Below are 25,083 nucleotides of genomic sequence, written 5' to 3' on the forward strand. Positions count from 1 at the left end.
GTTCTCGCTCCCCACGCCCGGGCTCCCGGGTTCGATTCCCGGCGGGGTCAGGGATTTTCTATGCCTCGTGATGGCTGGGTGTTGTGTGCTGTCCTTAGGTTAGTTAGGTTTAATTAGTTCTAAGTTCTAGGGGACTAATGACCATATATCTTAAGTGCCATAGTGCTCAGAGCCATTTGAACCATCCGTTTCCATCTGCAAACACTTCACGCAAACCTTCCTGGAACACTCCAAACAAATCGGAACACCACACTGTTGACCTGGACACCTTGTTTTCCTCTTCAGATGAGGAGGGCAACAGGCACATGTTTCTCGATTTTCGAATTCTTCTTTCGGTGTCTGACGCTCATCTTGTAAGTGAAGTATTCTTCTGATGGTGCCACTCAACTCTCTTGGCAAGCGTCCAATAGAAATTCTACGCCTCATATGAAGTTCAACTAGGTCTCTTGCTGGAGTCTTCATGAAGTTGAATCTCGTCATTACCTCTTTGGAAAAGCTTGATGTAACACGTAAGCTTGATGTACCGCAAGCAACATCCACTGACGTGAAGAAAATGGCCAAAGGCCATCTTCTTGTCCGGCGACTTGACGAATAAGCTGCACACCTTTGGTCGAGACAGTCCACACCACCTTCTGATGTGTTATAAAACAGGATGATCTCAGGTTTTCCTGATTCAGGAGTATTGTTTACTGAATGGTGCATACAAGAGATCAGTATTGCAGCTTTGGACTTCTTGGGCACGAAGGAAACCATAGTCATGTCTTTTGTAAAACCGTAAACAGATGTCTTCCCACCACGTTTCTTGTTAGGTAAGAAGTTCTGTGGGATCTCCTTTTTGTTCTTTTTCAGCGACCAACGCATGTGAGACCTTTTTTGAAAGTTCATTGACTAGTTCTCTTGATGAGTACCAGTTATCACCTGTAGCATTTCGCCTTGTGTTTTCAATGGGTTTCACCAATCGAAGAACAGCCTGTGTGAGAACACTGTGACCTTTCTCATGGCTGGGAAGGGTGTGACCGTCGCTGCCTTTTCCAGAATAAATGTATGCACTCTACAAGTAATTTGTACGTGCGTCAGTCAAACACTGAACTTTCAGGCCATACTTTGCCGGTTTGTTTGGCATGTGCATTCTAAAACCACATCTTCCACGAAAAGGAACAAGCATTTCATCGACACACACTGTTGCACCTACAGAGTAGCAAAGTTGACTGTTTTCGATGAAACGCAAAAAGATTTGTGAAATTGCTGCTGATTTGTCTATTTTCTTTCTTTCCACCCGATCATCTGGATTATCAAATCGTAATGCAGACAATAAAAACAGAAATATTTCTTTGCTAACAGTGCATCTGTAAACATCTCTGCCTGTTCCATCGGTTGCAAACAAGCCGTAAACAGACTCGTTTCCCGACTTGAAAATGGCTGAATACACTAATAGACCAATTAAAGCCTTCAATTCAATAACATCAACATCTTGTAGATAGGATAAGCGATCGTTAGCATACTGTGCTCTAAGCTTAGATATTTTCAGATTTGTCCATCGAATGATTTCGTGTAGAATGTCTGGTGTAAAGAACAGTTTCCATACCTCCACAACAGCAGGGTTTTCTCCAAGGCTTTTCGCCATCGGTCACGGTCCAGGAAGCTGCAAGACGAAGACGATGTTGTGTTGCCTTGTTCTTACGTTAGCTGGTGGCTGCCTTTTTCTCCATCGAAAACATCTGTTATTACCGAAGAAGTAAGCTCCATCGTCACCAGTTGTCACATCTTCATCACTTTCAGTTTCCTCCTCTGAATTAGTGTCGTGATCACTAAATGTCTCAAAATCAGGGCCATTATCGCTGTCATCGAAGTCTTCATCCGAAGATTCAACGGGGCGATCTTGAACGTCCACATAACACAAGTTGCATTGAAGGCCCAGCTTTCCCCCGCCATAGAGAAACAGTAGCATGCAACAAAAATGCGGCACGCAAACACTATGGTACGTCTGTGAGACCTGTCAAGGCTAATAATTGCGAAAAAAGAGCAGCAACAATGCAAGAATGCTGGTACGTGTAGCTTGACAGCCAGTGGGAAGGTACCCGGAAGAGTCCATTTGACTTTGCAGGGGTGTGAGAAATATCTCGACACAAAAATTTGTAGCGGTCTGAGAGACGGTCGATAGTAGTTAAGTGATGACTTACTTTTACATTCGTAAAATAATTAAATAGTTTCTATGTTACTAGCCAAAGAGAAAGATCTTTACAATTTAATTAACATGAGACTACGTGTAAAATTGAACTGAAAAACCACTATTGTTGTTTGTAATTTTTGGCGGCCTTGACACAACTCCACTCCGTGACGCCGCTGACAGGGCCAAGCAGCGGGTCGCCCCATATCAACAATCGGCACGTAACTTCAGCATAGTAGTAACAATGGCGGCAGCATCAAAGCTGGTCGCGGCGGCATTAAAACCGCTCACAGGAACAGCAGCACACGTTGCCAGTGATGGCATACTGATCCGTGCCTTTTGAATGCTGTGGCGCCCAGACAACCGATTCTCAGCGGTGTCGTGTGGAGAGGCCCTTTGCACTTACCTCAAAAAGTCAGTTCCGTCTCTTTGTTTCTGCATTTACTGATTATTTCTCTGTAATCAAACTAAAACATGAAGTGCGCTTGAAAATGCCAGTGAAACATGTTAAGCATTGTAATTTAGAAAGTAATTCTGAATCTATACGGAATGTAGGCCTAACTGCTGTTGTGGCGCCGCGCGACGCCAAAACATTGTATTCAACTATTGTCAGTACTGTCTACCAAGTCGTTCAATAAACATTACCTTTTGCTCTGCTCGGGCTATTGAATATACATTATTGTAAACACAGAACACAGGCTATTATGACCCCACAGAAATTATTTTAAATAAAATTACTTCTAATACAAAACTGTAATGCAGCTAAGTTACAATATGCCTGACTATAAAATACGCACCCACGAAAACAATAGTTGTAGAAAATGCCATTTAATATAAATCTTTCAATATTTTGCTTCCCGCAGTGAGCATAACCAAAGAAATGCTTTCTCTGTCTATAGCACAGATTCACACAATAACAATTTACTCAAATATATACAGAAATTAATTGATGGAAAACAATTATGAAAATTCAAGGATCGTGGGATTTTATTGTTAGAACCAGCAATTAAAGAGAGATCTGATATAAAAATGACCAATTTTTTTCAGAACTAACCATTAAACTGGGAAATTCTGTGACGCTATACATTACGTTTATAATAATCACAAAATGATAAACTCGTAGTAGAGATGACAGTTTTGTTCTTTGCTATAAGCCCATACTGTCTTTTAACTGAGAAAAACATATTTCATGAGTAGCCGCTACAAACTGAATATTTATTAAACCATTAACAATCAAAGGGACTTGTTACAAATGTTAACACATTTGCTGCAATCTGACTGAAAAACGTTTTACACATAGAATCCATCTTTGGCGAATATTTTACATAAGGCGAGGTACTGGCAGAAGTAAAGCTATGAGGAGGGGGGTTTTAGTCGTGCTTCGGTGGCTCAGTTGGTAGAGCGAAAGTCAAAAGTCCTGAGTTCGAGTCTCGTTCTGCTACACAGTTTTAATCTGCCAAGAAGTTTCATATCAGCGCACACTCCGCTGCAGAGTGAAAATCTCATTCTGGAAACATCCCCCAGGCTGTGGCTAAGCCATGTTTCGTTTTACATAAATATCAAAGCTTCATAAGTCGTATTCAGCGCTAATATTGAGACTACAATTTTGTAGTCTATGAATTAAATTTCCCTTCACTCATAAAATAACAAGTCCTATCAATATATATATATATATATATATATATATATATATATATATATATATATATATACTCCTGGAAATTGAAATAAGAACACCGTGAATTCATTGTCCCACGAAGGGGAAACTTTATTGACACATTCCTGGGGTCAGATACATCACATGATCACACTGACAGAACCACAGGCACATAGACACAGGCAACAGAGCATGCACAATGTCGGCACTAGTACAGTGTATATCCACCTTTCGCAGCAATGCAGGCTGCTATTCTCCCATGGAGACGATCGTAGAGATGCTGGATGTAGTCCTGTGGAACGGCTTGCCATCCCATTTCCACCTGGCGCCTCAGTTGGACCAGCGTTCGTGCTGGACGTGCAGACCGCGTGAGACGACGCTTCATCCAGTCCCAAACATGCTCAATGGGGGACAGATCCGGAGATCTTGCTGGCCAGGGTAGTTGACTTACACCTTCTAGAGCACGTTGGGTGGCACGGGATACATGCGGACGTGCATTGTCCTGTTGGAACAGCAAGTTCCCTTGCCGGCCTAGGAATGGTAGAACGATGGGTTCGATGACGGTTTGGATGTACCGTGCACTATTCAGTGTCCCCTCGACGATCACCAGTGGTGTACGGCCAGTGTAGGAGATCGCTCCCCACACCATGATACCGGGTGTTGGCCCTGTGTGCCTCGGTCGTATGCAGTCCTGATTGTGGCGCTCACCTGCACGGCGCCAAACACGCATACGACCATCATTGGCACCAAGGCAGAAGCGACTCTCATCGCTGATGACGACACGTCTCCATTCGTCCCTCCATTCACGCCTGTCGCGACACCACTGGAGGCGGGCTGCACGATGTTGGGGCGTGAGCGGAAGACGGCCTAACGGTGTGCGGGACCGTAGCCCAGCTTCATGGAGACGGTTGCGAATGGTCCTCGCCGATACCCCAGGACCAACAGTGTCCCTAATTTGCTGGGAAGTGGTGGTGCGGTCCCCTACGGCACTGCGTAGGATCCTACGGTCTTGGCGTGCATCCGTGCGTCGCTGCGGTCCGGTCCCAGGTCGACGGGCACGTGCACCTTCCGCCGACCACTGGCGACAACATCGATGTACTGTGGAGACCTCACGCCCCACGTGTTGAGCAATTCGGCGGTACGTCCACCCGGCCTCCCGCATGCCCACTATACGCCCTCGCTCAAAGTCCGTCAACTGCACGTACGGTTCACGTCCACGCTGTCGCGGCATGCTACCAGTGTTAAAGACTGCGATGGAGCTCCGTATGCCACGGCAAACTGGCTGACACTGACGGCGGCGGTGCACAAGTGCTGCGCAGCTAGCGCCATTCGACGGCCAACACCGCGGTTCCTGGTGTGTCCGCTGTGCCGTGCGTGTGATCATTGCTTGTACAGCCCTCTCGCAGTGTCCGGAGCAAGTATGGTGGGTCTGACACACCGGTGTCAATGTGATCTTTTTTCCATTTCCAGGAGTGTATATATATATATATATATATTTGATCTAAGGGTATACAACTTTGTTTAAATTTCATTACAATTTCAACATAGCATATTAACGTAAAATGACAAACATATTTTATTCTGACTAAAGTCAGTGGCATATGACCAGTCAATTTATACAGAATATATGTTGTATATTTATTGTTAAAAAGTAGTTTTTTAGGACAAATTCAATTTTAACTGAGCTCTTAGTTTTAATTAAGTTCATACTCAGTGGCTCAAACAAAGGAAGAATAAGTAAGCATTGCGAAATTATTTCAAACACGATCAATCACAATCAGTTTGAGATGAATTAAGAAAAACATTTTCATAATACAATATTGTCTTCATTATACACTTATCACTTTGTGCTAGCCGGCCGAGGTGGCCGAGAGGTTCTAGGCGCTACAGTCTGGGACCGCGCGACCGCTACGGTCGCAGGTTCGAATCCTGCCTCAGGCATGGATGTGTGTGGCAAGGACCTGGTCTTTATTACGCCATCTTTCGGCCTTCTCATTTTCTTCATGGGCCTTTTTATCTATTTTTTCCTGCTTTTCATGTTCCCTTCTTTGACTTTCGAACTTGCTTTCCATTATTGATTCGATCATTGCAGCCAGGTCACTTTTTTCAAAAACAGGAATAGTTTGCACACTAGGACCGGCTTCTAAAACTTCGATCGTGGCTGCTTCTGCCTCCGCACCTGGATCTACTGTGCATTATCGTAATGGATAGGAAGGTCCCTTCGAATCACCGCCGTTATCTGCTTTTGTCTGTGTCCGCTGTTTACCGTCAGCCACGTTCGCGAATTATTTGTCAAACGTCAAGAGGCTACTGTCACTGCCGTCAGTCGTTTGTCTGTGACTTAGTGCAGGGACATCAGATGAAATTTTAGCTGCGGGTAACAACTGACGTTCACGTACGCCAAGAAGACAAGATGGTTCATATTTATTACAAACAAATGAAATTACACACGTTTTACCACTTTTCAGTGTAGCTATCCGCCATATTGTAAATTTTTTTGCGCAGCACTGACAACAATAGTACACTTTCACCCAATTTAACAACCGAATACTTGACTATTGAAAAAATGGAATAAAGCAGTTTCAAGGCGGGAAACGACAGGATTAAATTTTGAACAACTCGAAAGAAGCTACGTCACTACGAAAGCTTGGCTACCGCGTATGAAAATTTCGCTTACTTTTTGCTGTCTTGATAGCTGTACGGCTGGATACTCGCGTTTTTTGGTATTTCCTGCATTCGTTCTTCCAGGTCGACTAAATGGGTTATTCCACTTCTCTTTCTCGGATGAACTGTATCCACATGAAAAAATGAAACAGTTATTAGAACAAGCACTCAATTTTTTTAAACACAGTCATGAAATGATTTTTGATCAGTCCCTGTTCGGGCGCCAAGTGTAGTGTTATAAAAAATATAGTGTTGAATATATAATGAAATTTTGTTTGTAACTTGGCAACAGAATCAAAGACTGATTGTATTGTCTTATCGTAAGAAGTCACCGTAATGATTATTTCAACTGATAAATATTTTTTAAATACCTGACGTTCTCTGGACATAAAGCAGCAGATTAATTTCTTTGAGATTGGTAGAAAGCAACATTATCATTTCCGCGCGTTTTCATGTACGCGATGCAGTCATACTGGGATCGACACTAAGCGACCAAAAGATTTACTGACTTTAAAAGAAAAATAACACTACACAATTAGAAAGGACTGATTCGGAAACGATAGGAAAACGATGATGTTCCTCCTGCCACATACGTAAGGATAATTTGTCTAAATAATCACACTTCATATATAACACACGCTTTAATGCTACATACCTTTTCATATTACAGTTACAATAGCTGGTGCGTATTGACAAAAGCTTTGCACATAACACACAATACTTGAGATTAATGTCCTCTTGATGGTATGTGCTCGTAATTAATTACGTAAACATAAACGTTCACTGATTGAGAAGACAATTAGCACATTTACAGAATATTTTCCACAAATTATAAAACACAGATTGCGGAACGCAGCAAGTCCGCGTCCGCATTTCATGGAACAGATACAGTAAAAGGTGAAGCGCTCAGGGCCTCGTTTGTCTCGAAACAACAAAATTCTTTTTATAACATTAATCAATGCGTGTACATAGAGATTTACAGAGGCCGCGCAGGAGCGGCAAAGATAAGGAATAATAGATTCTGTCGCTGCTATGCGACGGTTCATTTCTTTTACATTACAATTGTTTGTAACTTCAGGCCGTCAGGCGTTTACTATTGAGCGTTTACTAGTGCTTGTGAGGCGAAAAGTACCAATATTACAACTCAGCGGACGACGCTTAAATGAAGCTCGTAATGTACCATGCTCATCTGACTGTTCAGAATCGAGATAGATATCGACTGACAGCGGCATTCATGTAGTGTGCCTTTCTGGAGATCCTTCATGTGATTCTTACAACTGAATGCAACAGTTTTGTTCCTGTTTCACTTTCACTAAATTACAGCCGTTTTACGTGGGGGGCCTGCCCTATTACGAATTTTGTGCATTCCGCATACACTTTAGTTGTGCTTCCGAGGTGGCTACTCATGTATCTCCTTTTTTATCCCACACGGTAGTGTCAGGTTTTCTCGGGGCTAATCTTTGTCCTACAGGTGCTTCGGGAGAACAAACGAGCAATAGATATCTCGTACATGCAAACTGGATTCCAGTACGAAACACTCTGCTTTGGTGTTCACTTAGGACCCACTTGCTGCATTTTTGTTTGTCTCTTCGAATGGATTTATTCTTAACACTGAAAGAAATAATGATACAATCACGTTTCTGCGATTTTATACTGATGTTTTTTTTACCTTTTTACGTCACTATGGATCTTGTGGACATGGTGTCCAGCCCGATTGGGGCACCTGTACAACTGGCCGTTCAGTCTGGATTCTTGCCGCAGAGTCTACAAACACCCAGAGGTGGAGAAGCTGGTCCACTCCCAAAGACCACTACGACCTGGTGATCGCTGAGATCTTCTACGTCGACTGCATGGCCGTGTTCGCGCACAAGTTCCGAGATCCTCTTGTTAGCATCGTTACCAGTATGGCGTTCCCAAGCGCCTACAACAGGGTACAGTACTGCATAAACTAATAAATTCTGAGACATTTTGTAGTATTGTGGAATTACGCCTGCTGCCTTCCAACAAATCGCCTTACATGTGTCTTTACTTATTATAAGGTTGTGAAATCTTGTTTACGTTCAGCCTTGAATAGCAGTATAAAAGTACCACTTTCCTCCCCAAATTTCTATGTATGTGTAGTTGTAGTGACTTGTACAGTGTGTGACACGTATAAATGCAGATGTTTCTATTGGTGATTGGTGTCAGTGCACTGAACAACATTACATCAGTATTTGCTTCACTTTCAGGCTAATGATTGTATCTGTTAGGAGAATCAAGAATCACAAGAGGAGGAGGTATACTTGGAAAAGGCCGGGAGATACGGGAAGATTTCAATTAGATTACATCACGGTCAGACAGAGATTCCGAAATCAGATTCTGGATTGTAAGGCGTACCCAGGAGCAGATATAGACTCAGATCACAATATAGTAGTGATGAAGAGTAGACTGAAGTTCAAGACATTAGTCAGGAAGAATCAATACGCAAAGAAGTGGGATACGGAAGTACTAAGGAATGACGAGATACGTTTGAAGTTCTCTAACGCTATAGATACAGCAATAAGGAGTAGCGCAGTAGGCAGTACAGTTGAAGAGGAGTGGACATCTCTAAAAAGGGCCATCACAGAAGTTGGGAAGGAAAACATAGGTACAAAGAAGGTAGCTGCGAAGAAACCATGGGTAACAGAAGAAATACTTCAGTTGATTGATGAAAGAAGGAAGTACAAACATGTTCCGGGAAAATCAGGAATACAGAAATACAAGTCGCTCAGGAATGAAATAAATAGGAAGTGCAGGGAAGCTAAGACGAAATGGCTGCAGGAATAATCTGAAGACATCGAAAAAGATATGATTGTCGGAAGGACAGACTCAGAATACAGGAAAGTCAAAACAACCTTTGGTGACATTAAAAGCAACGGTGGTAACATTAAGAGTGCAACGGGAATTTCACTGTTAAATGCAGAGGAGAGAGCAGATAGATGGAAAGAATACATTGAAAGCCTCTATGAGTGTGAAGATTTGTCTGATGTGATAGAAGAAGAAACAGGAGTCGATTTAGATGAGATAGGGGATCCAGTATTAGAATCGGAATTTAAAAGAGCTTTGGAGGACGTACGGTCAAATAAGGCAGAAGGGACAGATAACATTCCATCAGAATTTCTAAAATCATTGGGGGAAGTGGCAACAAAACGACTATTCACGTTGGTGTGTAGAATATATGAGTCTGGCGATATACCATCTGACTTTCGGAAAAGCATCATCCACACAATTCCGAAGACGGCAAGAGCTGACAAGTGCGAGAATTATCGCACAATTAGCTTAACAGCTCATGCATCGAATCAGCTTACAAGAATAATATACAGAAGAATGGAAAAGAAAATTGAGAATGCGCTAGGTGACGATCAGTTTGGCTTTAGGATAAGTAAAGGTACGAGAGAGGCAATTCTGACGTTGCGGCTAATAATGGAAGCAAGGCTAAAGAAAAATCAAGACACTTTCATAGGATTTGTCGACCTGGAGAAAGCGTTCGACAATATAAAATGGTGCAAGATGTTCGAGATTCTGAAAAAAGTACGGGTAAGCTATAGGGAGAGACGGGTCATATACAATATGTACAACAACCAAGAGGGAATAATAAGAGTGGACGATCAAGAACGAAGTGCTCGTATTAAGAAGGGTGTAAGACAAGGCTGTAGCCTTTCGCCCCTACTCTTCAATCTGTACGTCGAGGAAGCAATGATGGAAATAAAAGAAAGGTTCAGGAGTGGAATTAAAATACAAGGTGAAAGGATATCAATGATACGATTCGCTGATGACATTGCTATCCTGAGTGAAAGTGAAGAAGAATTAAATGATCTGCTGAACGGAATGAACAGTCTAATGAGTACACAGTATGGTTTGAGAGTAAATCGGAGAAAGACAAAGGTAATGAGAAGTAGTAGAAATGAGAAGAGCGATAAACTTAACATCAAGATTGATGGTCACGAAGTCAATGAAGTTAAGGAATTCTGCTACCTAGGCAGTAAAATAACCAACGACGGACGGAGCAAGGAGGACATCAAAAGCAGACTCGCTATGGCAAAAAAGGCATTTCTGGCCAAGAGAAGCCTACTAATATCAAATACCGGCCTTAATTTGAGGAAGAAATTTCTGAGGATGTACGTCTGGAGTACAGCATTGTATGGTAGTGAAACATGGACTGTGGGAAAACCGGAACAGAAGAGATCCGAAGCATTTGAGATATGGTGCTATAGACGAATGTTAAAAATTAGGTGGACTGATAAGGTAAGGAATGAGGAGGTTCTACGCAGAATCGGAGAGGAAAGGAATATATGGAAAACACTGATAAGGAGAAGGGACAGGATGATAGGACATCTGCTAAGACATGAGGGAATGACTTCCATGGTACTAGAGGGAGCTGTAGAGGGCAAAAACTGCAAAGGAAGACAGAGATTGGAATATGTCAAACAAATAATTGAGGACGTAGGTTGCAAGTGCTACTCTGAGATGAAAAGGTTAGCACAGGAAAGGAATTCGTGGCGGGCCGAATCAAACCAGTCAGTAGACTGATGACAAAAAAAAAAAAAAAAAAAAAAAAAAAAAAAAAAGGAGTAGTATATTTGTGGGTTGCTTAGTACCTACAAGTACACGTGGCAAGAGCAAGCCATTTTTGCGTATTTTCCCCTATGCAGCAGGTCAGGTGCTGAAGTGTGTAAGCACAGACGTGAAACGGTTAATCGATACTGACAGGTATAGTTGACTTTGTGATACATTTACGACTGTGCAGAAAACATTAGGTCATAAAGTTTGTGATGTATTAGTGGGAAAGCTGTTAGCTGCGGAGAAAAAACTATCAACAAACTCATGCGTATGCATAATAAGGTACCACTTATATAAATATCTGTGATTATATCCATTACATCCTGTATATATGTCTAAGGTATAAAATAGGAAGGTATTAGATATTGTTTGTGGTAATCACTACTGGTGTAAGGATGCCTGGGAATGAAAGGACCACCCAAATTAAGGACTGAACATCATTTGTATCCAGATTTTTATTAACACTCCTGAGAAAAAATACCAATTAGGTCCATAGGACCTAGGCACATAAAGACAAAAACTATGCAGTTATATAGAACCATTTAAGAGACATTACTGGCAATCGATCAATAATATTATCAAATATTTCAGTGAGATCAAATAACAAAAAGGTTAGAGCTTTAATTCAAATACTTGCTCTCAACTCTCCGAATGTCATTCATAGGAACATGAGCTATGTAAGTTTAAATTTACAACAATTGTTGTTCTCAATTGAAAATTTCAATAAGAGAAGCAACTGAAGTTACTTAACAATGTCTTCAAATGTTGTAATGAAACAGTCTTCAAAACAGGCAGGTCATAAACAATCTAAGAATGTGTTTGACTAAAATACAACTGATAATTCAGGCTTACCTAAAATGGAGTTCTTTAAAAGGAAACAAAAACAGTTAAAAGTGCTTGATACAAAACCACCGCAGGTCAAGCAGTGTGGTCCAGTCGAACAAACCAGAAATTGCTTATGTCAGGTCCGACAAGCTGCTCGCCAGACTCTTCCTTTTCTAAGTGACCAGTGGGGACACGCTCAAGATTCAAATGGTTCAAATGGCTCTGAGCACTATGGGACTTAACATCTGAGGTCATCAGTCCCCTAGACTTAGAACTACTTAAACCTAAGTAACCTGAGGACACCACACACATCCATGCCCGAAGCAGGATTCGAACCTGGGACCGTAGCGATCGCGCGGTTCCAGACTGAAGCGCCTAGAACCGCTCGGCCACATCGGCCGGCCACGCCTAAAGCACAAACATACAATGATAGCCTGACTAACAGAGAAGTAATTTTTAAGTTAAACAATTAAAAACTTAGGCCATCAGATTAGAACGTTGGCAGCGTAGACAAGAAGTAGTGAAAAGTCGCTAAAATACACTCCTGGAAATGGAAAAAAGAACACATTGACACCGGTGTGTCAGACCCACCATACTTGCTCCGGACACTGCGAGAGGGCTGTACAAGCAATGATCACACGCACGGCACAGCGGACACACCAGGAACCGCGGTGTTGGCCGTCGAATGGCGCTAGCTGCGCAGCATTTGTGCACCGCCGCCGTCAGTGTCAGCCAGTTTGCCGTGGCATACGGAGCTCCATCGCAGTCTTTAACACTGGTAGCATGCCGCGACAGCGTGGACGTGAACCGTATGTGCAGTTGACGGACTTTGAGCGAGGGCGTATAGTGGGCATGCGGGAGGCCGGGTGGACGTACCGCCGAATTGCTCAACACGTGGGGCGTGAGGTCTCCACAGTACATCGATGTTGTCGCCAGTGGTCGGCGGAAGGTGCACGTGCCCGTCGACCTGGGACCGGACCGCAGCGGCGCACGGATGCACACCAAGACCGTAGGATCCTACGCAGTGCCGTAGGGGACCGCACCGCCACTTCCCAGCAAATTAGGGACACTGTTGCTCCTGGGGTATCGGCGAGGACCATTCGCAACCGTCTCCATGAAGCTGGGCTACGGTCCCGCACACCGTTAGGCCGTCTTCCGCTCACGCCCCAACATCGTGCAGCCCGCCTGCAGTGGTGTCGCGACAGGCGTGAATGGAGGGACGAATGGAGACGTGTCGTCTTCAGCGATGAGAGTCGCTTCTGCCTTGGTGCCAATGATGGTCGTACGCGTGTTTGGCGCCGTGCAGGTGAGCGCCACAATCAGGACTGTATACGACCGAGGCACACAGGGCCAACACCCGGCATCATGGTGTGGGGAGCGATCTCCTACACTGGCCGTACACCACTGGTGATCGTCGAGGGGACACTGAATAGTGCACGGTACATCCAAACCGTCATCGAACCCATCGTTCTACCATTCCTAGACCGGCAAGGAAACTTGCTGTTCCAACAGGACAATGCACGTCCGCATGTATCCCGTGCCACCCAACGTGCTCTAGAAGGTGTAAGTCAACTACCCTGGCCAGCAAGATCTCCGGATCTGTCCCCCATTGAGCATGTTTGGGACTGGATGAAGCGTCGTCTCACGCGGTCTGCACGTCCAGCACGAACGCTGGTGCAACTGAGGCGCCAGGTGGAAATGGCATGGCAAGCCGTTCCACAGGACTACATCCAGCATCTCTGCGATCGTCTCCATGGGAGAATAGCAGCCTGCATTGCTGCGAAAGGTGGATATACACTGTACTAGTGCCGACATTGTGCATGCTCTGTTGCCTGTGTCTATGTGCCTGTGGTTCTGTCAGTGTGATCATGTGATGTATCTGACCCCAGGAATGTGTCAATAAAGTTTCCCCTTCCTGGGACAATGAATTCACGGTGTTCTTATTTCAATTTCCAGGAGTGTATAAGGTAACTGTCTAAGAAAACCATCCCCACTTACACCAATCGAGATTCAGCTTCAAGTCGGCCACAGCCCTATGACGCACGGGTTTTTACTCCGGCGAGAGGACCCTCCGATGTGTGGTGCTTGTGGCGTGCAGATCACGGTGCACCACATGTTATTGGACTGCATTTTATTTGCTGACCAGCGGACTGTAGCGGATTTGCCGGCGGATCTGCAGGCAATTTTATGCCATGCTCAAACGAATGTGTTTCTCGTTTTAAAGTTCTTTGAATTGTCCCACGTTTTTAACAAGATTTTGGGGGGATATTTTTAATGTGTCAACGGGGTGGATGGCTCACCCAAATTTTTTCCTAAGTGGTCAGCCAGTCACATTTCCCTGTGCTGTTCTTTTAGCTCTTTTGTATTTTGTTTTCCCTCTGTTTCAATTTCTTGATTAGCTATCTACCCTCCTCATGGGTTCTAGTGCATGTGAGAGTGCGTGTACGACAGTCATTGTCTGGTCGTTTCGTGTGCCTGCGCGTCCTACAGTTTTCGTTCTTATCCACATTCGCTTGTTTTAATCAATGTCAGGGCGCTGATAACCTTGCCGTTTGGCGTCTATAAGATCCCAAACCACACACACAAACACAGACTCATGCCCCGAGCCCGAAACGGTAAATACTTAAACGCTGTGCGGGACGGGAAACGTAGATGAAAAGAAGACGTGAACTCTCGGCCGATGGACCTCACCTATGTAAGCACAAGCTTCGCTTGGAAGCATAACCCAGCACAATACATGCAACAAGATTTGTCCCAGTAAGGAACATAAGCTTGGGGACTCTAAAAAACTAAACAAAGCGACTTGGCGGTTTAGTGCACAACGTACCATGCAAAAAAAGAATATTTTGGACGTCATGAATAATGATAATTGAACATAAAAGAAATGTACAAGATCCCAGTAGTTTAAAACATACAATCAAGTCAGAGCTCAATCACAATTACGAATAGAAGCTACTACGTTTTGATACGAGCGACAAAATCGTCGAATCACATGGCCAGAGACAGGAACAGGGAACAATGACAACAACAACAACAGGGATGTGAACCGAGTGTGATATAGAAGCAGCAGGGCACAAACACGAGCAGGAAGCGAACGACTCATTATCACGCACACGGCGGGGAGCACTACCAGTCTACGAAAGCTGCGTGGTCTCGACACTGAAGCAACGAATTAAGAGTAGCTCACTGAGCATAAAAAGCTGCTGATCGCGGAAAATAGTGGAAAAACTTAAAGCCACCACTAGATGTGTGGATGACGGCGACCGGCCGCTCGCCTCCAGACCCGGTCGACCAAAGGAATAATGTGTCCACTCTCGTTTCCGGTGCAGGTCCCTCGTGTACGGAAAAGCTCAGCCAGACCAAACTATAAGTCGCACGTGTGGTACAGTGTTGCGCAACAAACAACCGGCTGCTTGCCCCGCAGACCTGCGCTGTCCACGCTTCTTCAGTGACTGCCTCTCCCGGTAAGCAGCCTCAGCGACATTAGCAGTAAACATGGCATGTGGAAAATAAAAAACTTAGCTCGCGTATATATTAAGTGTCAAAATTTTAAAAAGCTTTCTGTAATTTGAGCAAAGCAGCGATCTGCGTAAAATGCTAAACATCAAATAAAAACAGTCTAGCAGTGAAATCTGTACTTTCATGAATCTCGCTCCATCCGCCGCCACCAGCAGCCGTATTGGCGGGGAAAAGCCTGAAGGTGGTCCGAGGAAAGGGCCGAAACAGGCTGCTAATGAATGAAACTCTGAAAACGCAATCGAGACTGTCTTGATTTGATTTTTATAATTGTCAGTCTCTGGGAATCTTTTCCGCATTACTACGTAAATACTAAACTTTAGTCTCATTCTTCCACATCTGAAGTGGTGAAACCATGGGAGGTAATTGCACCTATGTTCCCCCCTCCTTCTTGACTGAAAGAGCACACTTGTTACTGACAGTTGTAATTCGTCGTTTGCATGTTCCAGTATGTGAGTACACTTCTATTTTCAGTTACAACAGGCCCTAAATCAATGACAAGTGTGTATAAAAATTATTACATTAGTAAAAATTTACAACACCACTGGCTAGTAATACTCCAGGGAATCAGTAATATTACTCCTATGAAAGGAATTTTGTTTTGATAAACTACCTCTTGGCCTCTGTCTCGGGGTCTTCGGCCGACGTTCGTCTGATGATTTTTCTGACGTTTCATCAGCATGAGTGGCTGGCATTGCTGGTGATGGGACAGGAGCCTATCTCGCGACTGCAGACTACATATACGTAGTTGGCGCGCCAACGTCCTAAGCCTTCTCCGCAGTCTTTTCCGGTGTGGTGTTTTGACTGTATACATGTGCTAATGGTTAAGGTATTGGACTATGCTTCATTATCCAAAAGATTATGTTTTGATAGCGAGAAGTATTTGAACTAATGGGAACTGAACCAAGGTTCTGGTGGTTATACAGTCAACTGCGGCTAAAGCCAATAAAACCAGCTTAATCAGACAAACCTGGTACCTAGAGATTACACTGATAACGAAATTGACTATTGTGTATGAGTATACTTGGTACTAAAGTCTGTTTTGCAAGTAGGAGACGAAACAGTGTCACCATCTTGCAGTCCGCCCCAGTAGCTGAGTGGTAAGCGTGACGGATTGCCGTCCTCTGGGCCCGGGTTCGATTCCCGGCTGGGTCGGAGATTTTCTCCGCTCAGGGACTGGGTGTTGTGTTGTGTTCATCATCATTTCATCCCCATCCGGCGTGCGGGTCGCCCAATGTGGCGCCGAATGTAATAAGACCTGCGATATGGCGGCCGGACCTGCCCCGCGAGGGGCCTCCCGGCCAATGACGCCAAACGCTCATTTCCATTTCCACCATCTTGCAATTCTTGGAATACTAATTCTTCCATGAGCAACTCCGGCTGAAATTGGCTCTCGCTAACTTGTACTTTCAGTGTTCAACACAAGAAAGCTGAAGTTCGTTATAGAAAATCATTTAACATGGGAGCAGCACAACTAAAAGAGACACGAGGAGCTTTTATCCAAAAACTCTTGAAAAACAGACGCATAACAGGTCCTCAAACTGATATGGCTGGATGTGAGGTGTGTTGCTTTAGGTGTTCTAGGTAGGCGTCCTACTGATGTCTCTTGTTGTGGTGGAGATATGGCCAGCTGTTCACCAAGACTAATCATGAAGCTCATTCTACCTAGTTCGTTACCATGCTTCTTGATCAGAAAGTCTGCAATGAAGCAACAAGTGGCGGGAAAGTTTCTGACAATTTTTTTTTTTCCGCCTGCTCCTGGCCATCTGGTAGCTGTGCAACTAAGAATCGTACCTATCCACACGCCTGGCATATTCCTGTCGTAATCAACGACAAAATGTGGCTTTTGAACGGTTGCCGTCCTCGAGTTTACGTTTAAAAATATACCGTTGTGGAAGCTGTTGACCATAACAACGTCTCTTTTGTCCTTCCATTTCATTAACATCTGCGTGCCTCTGTACCCTGTTATGTTGTCCCCTTTCTTCAGTTTTACTGTTTTTACGAAGTTAGGGACCTTTTTCCCGTCTTGCCGCATTGTTCTGACAACGTAAGTGCTATTGCTGCTTCGTTTGTCCACAAAATCTGAACTGGTGCCCCAGTTGTCAAGATAAATGCAGTGACCGTTCCCGATCAGATCATGTACAAGGTCTACAACAATGCGAAAGGTCATTGTCATGTTGATCAAACCTGAAGAATTACGAAACGTTATTGTTTCTTCTGGGTGGTGGTTACCATAATTACCGTTCTTTCCCAGAGTCAGCAATAAAGTCTCATACACACCCAGTGCTGATTTCGCAGAGTTTCGTGAAATTTGATGCCGAATCTGCTGCGCTATGATGGAAAAAGTGCCTCCATCCAAGCCGTTCTTTTCACAGCAATAACGATTCGTCAGCGGTGATGTTCCTTTTTGTCATGTACACTGATCTGAATTCACTCCGCATATGCTCCATAATCGGGTGAATTTTGAATTTTTTTCTTCTTATAGGGGTACTGTCAGCAAAGCGGACGAATTTCGGTAAAAAAATGAAACCACTGTTCACTCACCAATTACCTGAAGAAAGACGCGTCAGCTGATTTTCTCGTTGAAATCTACAACTTGCGTTCTGGTTTGTGAAGAATTCCTTGAGGTATGAGCATTCCAGTGAGTGTTTTTACGTAACCCTTTGTAGTATCGAGCCAACTGTGAATCCTGGAGCGTGCTGCTAAATCGTGATGAGAAGCTATCAGCTGTTGTGGATATAAGTTCGTCTGTTCAGCTATTTTGCACAAAGCATTATCCACCAAACGTTTAAAACAAGTAAACACATCACATTGTTTTTAGAGGCAGACCTGTACCACTCCTACCACTCCTTCAAATAGTGCCCACAAAGTGAACTAGCACTCACAAATGCGACAGGTACCGTTTGCTGCAGTAGTGTCTCGTCATCAGGTGTTTCTCAAGCGATGTCACTTTCACTAGCCTCAACGGCCGAAGTGGCCGAGCGGTTCTAGGCGCTGCAGTCTGGAACCGCAAGACCGCTACGGTCGCAGGTTCGAATCCTGCCTCGGGCATGGATGTTTGTGATGTCCTTAGGTTAGTTAGGTTTAACTAGTTCTAAGTTCTAGGGGACTAATGACCTCAGCAGTTAAGTCCCACAGTGCTCAGAGCCACTAGCCTCAACAGCCACATCTTGAAAGCTTTCAGAAGTCTAACTGAAATTATTGCCACTTTCTAAAAGCAGCTGCTCTTTCCTAATCTGAAAACGACTTCTTTTCGCTACTGCAAAAGATCAATCACGAACGCGGCGGTAAAAGCAGACGAAAAAGGCGTGCTCTTACGGTTGCATCATAGGGCGCATGCTGTCGACGCGCGCTTGAGTGGAAAGATAGGTAGCCCCGAATATGCTGTGTTGCCTGGAGAGAGTTGCCATATAGTGGACGAACCTAATCTAGTACCACGGTGTACCGGTAACTCGTCATTCCCACTAGCTGCTAGCTACAGCACGCAGCGGACGGATATATCCGTCCAACTTAAGGTCAATTAGCAGGGTGTGGATGAATATATCCGTCAAGCTTACTTAAAGGGTTGAAACGAAGGGGCTAACAGATGGTATAAAAATGAAATTCGGATAAAACCTAAACTGGCCAAGCCGGGCTGTACACTAGTAACGAATCGAGAAACTGGTAACCAAGAAGAGCCTTACTACGTCACAAGCAGCAAGCTGGTTGAGCGGCAGCAGGTGAGGCAGTACAAACCGCTGTGCATGATGTTTACACACGGCGTCAGAGTCGATGGGCACAAAACCGACGCTGTAGAGAGTGCAAATGGCGGAGGGCGGCTGTACATGTGCTAAACTACTTTAGAAAATAAGTCAAAAGATTGTTGTTGTTGTGGTCTTCAGTCCAGAGACTGGTTTCATGCAGCTCTCCATGCTACTCTATCCTGTGCAAGATTCTTCAGTCCGCAGCTCGTGGTCGTGCGGTAGCGTTCTCGCTTCCCGCGCCCGGGTTCCCGGGTTCGATTCCCGGCGGAGTCAGGGATTTTCTCTGCCTCGTGATGACTGGGTGTTGTGAGCTGTCATTAGGTTAGTTAGGTTTAAGTAGTTGTACGTTCTAGGGGACTGATGACCATAGATGTTAAGTCCCATAGTGCTCAGAGCCATTTGAACCATTTTGAACCAAGCTTCTTCATCTACCAGTACCTACTGCAACCTACATACTTCTGAATCTGCTTTGTGTATTCATCGCTTGGTCTCCCTCTACGATTTTTACCCTCCTGGCTGCCCTCCAATATTAAATTGGTGATCCCTTGATGCCTCAGAATATGTCCTACCAACCGATCCCTTCTTCTAGTCAAGTTGTGCCACAAATTCCACTTCTCCCCAATTTTATTCAATACCTCTTCATTATTTATTTGATCTACCCATCGATCTTCAGCATTCTTCTGTAGCACCACATTTCGAAAGCTTCTGTTCTCTACTTATCGTCCATGTTTCACTTCCATACATGGCTACACTCCATACAAATACTTTCAGAAATGACTTCCTGACACTTAAATCTATACTCGATGTTAACAAATATCTCTTCTTCAGAAACGCTTTCCTTGCCATTGCCAGTCTACATTTTATATCCTCTCTACTTCGACCATCATTAGTTATTTCGCTCCCCAAATAGCAAAACTCCTTTACTACTTTAAGTGTCTGATTTCCTAATCTTATTCCCTCAGCGTCAACGGACTTAATTCGACTACATTTCATTAACCTCGTTTTGCTTTTGTTGATGTTCAACTTATATCCTTGTTTCAAGACACTGTCCTTCCTTTCAGCTGCTCTTCCAGGTCCTTTGCTGTCTCTGACAGGATTACAATGTCATCGGAGAATCTCAAAGTTTTAATTCCTTCTCCATAGATTTTAATTCCCACTACGAATTTTTCTTTTGTTTCCTTTACTGCTTGCTCAATATACAGATTGAATAACGTTGGGGAGAGGCTACAACACTGTCTCACTCCCTTCCCAACCACTGCTTCCCTGTCATGCCCCTCAACTGCCATTTGGTTGTTGTACAAATTGTAAATAGCCTTCCGCTCCCTGTATTTTACCGCTGCCACCTTTAGAATTTGAAAGAGAGTATTCCAGTCAACATTGCCAAAAGCTTTCTCTAAGTCTACAAATGCTAGAAACGTGGGTTTGCTTTTCCTTAAGCTATTTTCTAAGATAAGTCATAGGTTCAGTACTGCCTCACATGTTACAGCATTTCTAAGGAATCCAAACTGATCTTCCGCGGCGTCTGTAAAGAATTCGTGTTAGTATTTTGCAGCCGTGGCTTATTAAACTGATAGTTCGGTATTTATCACACCTGTCAACATCTGCTTTTTTTGGGATTGGAATTATTATATTCTTCTTGAAGTCTGGTAAAAAGTTTAAATCCCATTAAAAAGTGTGGAAACTGCACAATTAAAAAGCAACGTATTAATAAAACCTGAGAGCAAACACAAATTCCCTGCTACACAAATACAATTTATACAATACTGAAAGTAGTTAGTTAAAATGTAAAATATTAATAAAGCCCGAGTGGTAGTACAAATTCCTTCTTTCACAACTACAATCCCATATAGTGGACAAACGCAACGGGCTAGTCTGAGAAAGTAAGGTTTCTTTCCGATAAAAAATAGTGGCCACCCGTTTGGACGAGCGGTTCTAGCCGCTACAGTCTGAAACCGCGCGACCACTACGGTCACAGGTTCGAATCCTGCCTCGGGCATGGAAGTGTGTGACGTCCTTAGGTTAGTTAGGTTTAAGTAGTTCTAAGTTCTACGGGACTGATGACCTCATAAGTTAAGTCCCATAGTGCTCAGAGCCATTTGAACTATCTGAAAAAATAGTGGGCTATAGGACCAATGGCACTATGTTTGAACACTCAAAATTTTCCAAAATATCTTTGTGTCGCAGATGTGTCAGCGCATTCAATGTGGAATCAGGGTATCTTTTTAGAGTACGGTAAATCTCGAACTCTTCTAAAATATTCAGGGTGTTGCTTTTGCTTTCGAAATGTAGTACCTGCACGAATGGCCATTAAAATTGCTACACCACGAAGATGACGTGCTACAGACGCGAAATTTAACCGACAGGAAGAAGATGCTGTGATATGCAAAGGATTAGCTTTTCAGAGCATTCACACAAGGCTGGCGTCGGTGGCGACACCTACAACGTGCTGACATGAGGAAAGTTTCCAAACGATTTCTCATACCCAAACAGCAGTTGACCGGCGTTGTCTGCCGGCCGCAGTGGCCCTGCGGTTCTAGGCGCTTCCGTCTGGATCCGCGCGACCGCTACGGTCGCAGGTTCGAATTCTGCCTCAGGCATGGATGTGTGTGATGTCCTTGGGTTAGTTAGGTTTAAGTAGTTCTAAGTTCTAGGGTACTGATGACCTTCGAAGTTAAGTCCCATAGTGCTCAGAGCCATTTTGCGTTGCCTGGTGAAGCGTTTTTGAGATGCCGCGTGTAAGGAGGAGAAATGCGTACCATCACGTTTCCGACTTTGATAAAGGTCGGATTGTAGCCTATTGCGATTGCGGTTTATCGTATCGCGACACTGCTGCTCGCGTTGGTCGAGATCCAATGACTGTTAGCAGAGTATGCAATCGGTGGGTTCAGGAGGGTAATACGGAACGCCGTGCTGGATCCAACGGCCTCGTATCACCAGCAGTCGAGATGACAGGCATCTTATCCGCATGGCTGTAACGGATCGTGCAGCCACGTCTCGATCCCTGAGTCAACCGATGGGGACGTTTGTAAGACAACAACCATCTGCACGAACAGTTCGACGACGTTTGCAGCAGCATGGAGTATCTGCTCGGAGACCATGGCTGCGGTTACCCTTGACGCTCCATCACAGACAGGAGCGCCTGCGATGATGTTCTCAACGACGAACCCGGGTGCACGAATAGCAAAACGTTATTTTTTCGGATGAATCCAGATTCTGTTTACAGCATCATGATGGTCGCATCCGTGTTTGGCAGCATCGCAGTGAACGCACATTGGAAGCGTGTATTCGTCATCGCCATATTGGCGTATCACCCGGCTGGATGGTATGGGGTGCCATTGGTTACACGTTCCGTCACCTCTTGTTCGCATTGACGGCACTTTGATCAGTGGACGTTACATTTCAGATGTGTTACGACCCGTGGCTCTACCTTTCTTTCGATCCGTGCGAAATCCTATATTTCAGCAGGATAATGCACGACCGCATGTTGCAGGTCCTGTACGGGCCTTTCTGGATACATAAAATGTTCAACTGCTGCCCTGGCCAGCACATTCTCCAGATCTCTCTCCAACTGAAAACGTTTGGTCAATGGTGGCCGAGCAACTGGCTCGTCACAATACGCCAGCCACTACTCTTGATGAACTGTGGTATCGTGTTGAAGCTGCATGGGCAGCTGTGCCTGTGCACGCCATCCAAGCTTCTTTTGAATCAATGCCCAGGAGTATGAAGACCGTTATTACGGCCAGAGGTGTTTGTTCTGGGTACTGATTTCTCAGGATCTATGCATCCAAATTGCGTGAAAATGTAATCAAATGTCAGTTCTAGTATAATATATTTGTCCAATGAATACCCAATTATCATCTGCATTTCTCATTGGTGTAGCAATTTTAATGGCCATTAGTGTATATAGTCTTTCGGATGTCGGTAATAAGGTGACCAGTTTCCCACTAATGTGTGCTTATCACCGACTTTGAACTGGAATCGTTGACGTGTTCTCTTAAACAGGTTGCTAAGTTTCTCCCCGTCTGATCTAAATATGTACCATTACATTAATCGCAATTTAAAATACCACGCTCACAGTTGTCTTGGTAGCATATCTGAGTGATTAACGTTGCAAGATCACAGGTTAATGTAAGCGTGAGATAAGCCATCGAAAATACGAAATTCTGGCACATTAAAAAACGTGCATCCATGGTGGTGTACAGGTGTGGCAAGCCAGTTTGTGCCACGAAGTACCGTTCCTATAGCAACCAGTGAGACTCTTACGCGACTGGTGCCAAATTTAAGTAGACATCATCTTTCAGGAGGTAGGGACCCGCCTACCAACTTTCGTTTACGTCGCACAACTCCTTCCTGTTGTGATTTTTTCTGTCAGCGTAGAAACTGTTGGGTAAAAAAAATGATTTTTGCGTTAGTTACATCTCCAAATTTTGGTAATCGTCATAGTTACCATCATATTTCGCATTTAAATAAGGCACTGCGCTAAATTCGAGAAATTTGCAATGAAAAATAGGGGTCACTATGATTTTGCATTTGGTGCACATTACATCACAACGTGGCTGCACATGACATTTAGCTGACGTATTTAATTTTTCTATAGTCTTGGGAGGATGTCTCCCCCATCATTCTCGAGAAATTGATTTTATGCAGCGAACCAAATTCCGATCGCGTGTGCCAGTGATAAAGCCAGAATTAAATATTCATAGTACCCCTCATATCTCATTACTGATCTGAGATACCAGAACGAGGTTTTAGCAAATGATGGCACGTAAAAAAGAGAGTATTTTGCCATGTGGATAATGTGTGGATAAAAAAATGGCTCTGAGCACTATGGGACTTAACACCTGTGGTCATCAGTCCCCTAGAACTTAGAACTACTTAAACCTAACTAACCTAAGGACATCACTCACATCCATGCCCGAGGCAGGATTCGAACCTGCGACCGTAGCAGTCGCGCGATTCCTGACTGAGCGCCTAGAGCCGCTAGACCACCGCGGCCGGCATGTGTGGATTTCTCTTATCTACGCAGTATAGCAGAAGCTGTGGTTTTTCATTTCTCTTTTTTCAATTTGCTATAAAATTGGAATTTTAAGCTCTGTTCTCGTGTATGCAGTAACGAATCAAAGTGTCCTCCTTTGGCAACTGAACAATTATTATTTTGCATTTATACCCAATCATACGTCACAACAGTTGTGGAGTTCTCAGTGATCTGTTTCGTTTCACTGTTCCTGAAATACATACAAACAGATTTTATGTGGCTTGTTGTTTCTTAAACTACATAGGTACGTAAAATTTATTTTAGAGTGTGTGTGCCCTGCAGCTGCCAAAGGAAATCGGCCACAGGTTTAAATTAGTACAATATGTCATCCGAAAACTTAAGGAAGTCTCAGCTGAATTTTCGTTTAGAATACAACATTTGTAATACATATCCCTATTAAAATCGTTTTTTTACTGTACGTGCTAAACGAGATTTTATTGTTATTAGTGGATTTAGAATGACCTGAGAATATCGGTAAAAATTTGTCAGGGTTTGGTTTGGAGAACTATTTGAAATGGTTTATTTGTAGATTTAATTGTGCATTTTAACAACGTTTACGTCTTGTCTTGCTCACTGTTGAATTATAGCTCTTGTTCTGTTGCTGTGGCTCGCACACAAATGTTTCACTGTACAATCTAGATGCTGACGCTTCTGACAGTCGTTTGTTCCACTGTTTTTTTAAGATTGACGGCTGTGAAATTTTAATTTGTTCCTATGTGTTTTATTTTGTTTTTGTGGTGTAAGCGTGTGTCCATTTATGTGTGTGTGTGTGTGTGTGTGTGTGTGTGTGTGTGTGTGCGTGTGTGTGAGAGAGAGAGAGAGAGAGAGAGAGAGAGAGAGAGAGAGAGCTGTGTACAGTAGAAATGTAATATAGCACTACCACAATGATGATGGCATT

This window comes from Schistocerca serialis, chromosome 6, assembly GCF_023864345.2.
Source record: "Schistocerca serialis cubense isolate TAMUIC-IGC-003099 chromosome 6, iqSchSeri2.2, whole genome shotgun sequence".
Taxonomy (NCBI): domain Eukaryota; kingdom Metazoa; phylum Arthropoda; class Insecta; order Orthoptera; family Acrididae; genus Schistocerca; species Schistocerca serialis.